This window comes from Schistocerca nitens, chromosome 3 (genome assembly GCF_023898315.1).
Source record: "Schistocerca nitens isolate TAMUIC-IGC-003100 chromosome 3, iqSchNite1.1, whole genome shotgun sequence".
NCBI classification, from domain to species: domain Eukaryota; kingdom Metazoa; phylum Arthropoda; class Insecta; order Orthoptera; family Acrididae; genus Schistocerca; species Schistocerca nitens.
Window position 1 is genome coordinate 564980172 of NC_064616.1, and position 2681 is coordinate 564982852.

Sequence of the window (2681 nt, forward strand, 5' to 3'; positions counted from 1 at the left end):
GGGAAGCCTTGAGTGTATACTTTGTAAAGTAACCCATCATGTCATACTATGTCGAAGGCTTTGGCTACATCAAGTAGCACTATGCCACCGTAGCTTCTGCGGTTGAAGGCCTCTGTAGTGGCCTCAACTACCCTCATGATATGTTGTGGGGCTGAATGTTTTTGTCTGAATCCGAATTGGAGTATTTGCTCCCTGGCAATGTGTTGCTCGACTGGTATGAGTAGGAGGCGCTCGTAGATGTTGCTGAGGGTTGGCAGAACATTAGTCAGTCTGTAGCGCTGTGGGAATAATGGGTCCTCTCCAGGATTGCTATCGCGACCTCTTCCGCGTGTTTACAGCTCGTTGGATTACCAGAGGCGGGAGTTTCTTAATCATTTGATTTGTGAGCCGGTCGTGGCGTGGTGCCTTTTTCGTTGGGAGAGACTTTATTATTTTTGCCACTTCTTCTGGGGCGAAAAGTGGTGATTCGTCGTATTCGTCCTCCTCTGCTGCGAGGAAAACAGACATTCGGTCGTGATGTCTGTTTTTCGCATTGTTTTACGTCCCTTTCACTATTTTGACGCGAAACCTTTCGTTCCATGACAACATTAGTGCGATGATGACCTCAGATGATTAAGTGATTTCATTTGTAATTAACATCCTGTTCTCTCTTTGAATTTGTTTTAATTTTAGTCGACTGTTATATTTCAGACTTGAGGATCCCCTCCCTTTCACGTGTAATAGAATTTTTTTCTATTGCAGTTCACACTAGATGGAAGTGCAACTGTTCCGAAACCGGTCATGGATTAAGCAACTGTTCTGCGGATTTCTTCACTTTTCAAAATAACTCTTACTCCCTTGTATCTCGAACAGCGCAACGCAAAGAGGGGCTTGGAGTAATTTCCGAACTCACTTAAATGCGCTGTTTCTCTTATCACTGATCTCACAAAAGATTTAATTTTATGATGTACCAGACAATAAAACTTTAAAAAAAAGAAAAAATACCTATCGCCCAGCGTGGGGCTCGAACCCACGACCCTGAGATTAAGAGTCTCATGCTCTACCGACTGAGCTAGCCGGGCCACGTGGGGACCGGGTACCGAAATGTAATAGAAACATAAAATGTAGTAGTCCAATCTTTCTTTGCTGTTTGTGGAGAGATGTCAACATCTGATGCGGGAATTACTTTACATATCAGCAAGACGTAACGACTTTCACTGAAGGTCGACCACGAAAGTCACTCGTCTTTAGTGGAAGCAGAGCAAAATGCTTTTCAGCACTTACCAGTAAATAAAGCACACTGCGAGACTACTGCTTCTATAGACCCTAAGATTAAAGTATCTTTGTCCACAGTTGCTGTTCTATACTACAATGTGGTGATATGCTCTTACAGCTAATTAATTTGTTTTCGTACTGCGGCTAGCGCTTTGTGCAGACGTTGCAATCCTGTCCTCCTTGAAAAGAAAGAAACACCTTGAATCGAAGTATTATCATCTTCAAGTTTTGTAGTCCTGTCTTCCCCAGTTGCGTGTAATATTACGGTATATTGATAATTTTTGCTTTTTGAACAGTCTGACTAAAACTGAATGAAACACAATTATCGTGCCATACGCGTTTCGAATTTATTCTCTGCAAGGTATCTTCAGTGGCAGATTGCGTGGACGATTTGGTACATACTATGTTTCTGTTCCATTTTTGGTGCCGTTACTCTCCTTATAATTGCCACATTTCACAGCACTAGGAACTGAACACTTTCTTTTGATGCAGTGTTTTAGTTTGTGTTAAACTAGTGCTGTGAAATGTGGCAATTATAAGAAGAGGAACGGCACCAAAAATGGAACAGAAACATAATGTGTACAAAATCGTCCACGTAACCTGCCATTGAACATGCCTTACAGAGAATAAAGGCGGAACGCATATGGCACGAAAATTGTGTTTCAGTCAGTTGTAGTCCGACGGTCCACAAAAATATACTGTCAAAATGTTATATGTCAGCCAAAAATTTTAAAGTAAGAAAGTGTGACAACAGCACATACGTGGGACAGGAGTTTCTGCCTTACTTATTTGCGTGACCTTTTTTTTCCTACGATTGTTAACCACAGGTTCTACACCACTACACGTAGTAAATAAATGTGCTGATAGGTACATTAAGTAAGGCAAAAATTAAAGTACTGCTATATTGATTAATAGAACAATTGAGTAATTACGCAGTGTGCTTCGGCATGATAATAAACCAGCTGAAATAATCAGTTTATCACTGAAGGAGCAAAAGCTAAAAATAATGGCCCGTGGGGGGATCGAACCCACGACCTTCGCATTATTAACACGACGCTCTAACCAACTCTTTTTTTTTAAAAAAATCTCATTTTGTTCGTTTTCGTTCGTTGTATCTGCTCGGGGCAGACGTCGCAAGACACCCGTTTTCAGTTCGTCGTTGATCCATTAACTTAGTTTTTTTTTATTACAGAGGGCAGCTAACCCTTTGACAGAACACGCTGAGTTACCGTGCCGGCACCAACTGAGCTAACGGGCCGTAGACACATAGTCAAATTGTAGATCATAACAAAGACGTAGTAAGTAATACTTAGGGTGATCAGATGCAATTGTTTAAAAAGGAGGACGGACAGGTTTAAAAATGAGGACAAAGGAAGAAAAAAAGAGGACACATCAATGCGATGCTCAAGATCTTGGCCAACTGTGCA

At 41.4% G+C, this 2681-nt stretch overlaps 1 non-coding gene across 1 annotated transcript; it reads right to left on the reverse strand.

The window, feature by feature from the left end:
• Nucleotides 1-988: 988 nt before the first annotated feature.
• Trnak-cuu (transfer RNA lysine (anticodon CUU)) lies at nucleotides 989-1061 on the reverse strand. Its single transcript has one exon. It is a non-coding gene; the product is annotated as a tRNA-Lys (tRNA).
• Nucleotides 1062-2681: the final 1620 nt, after the last annotated feature.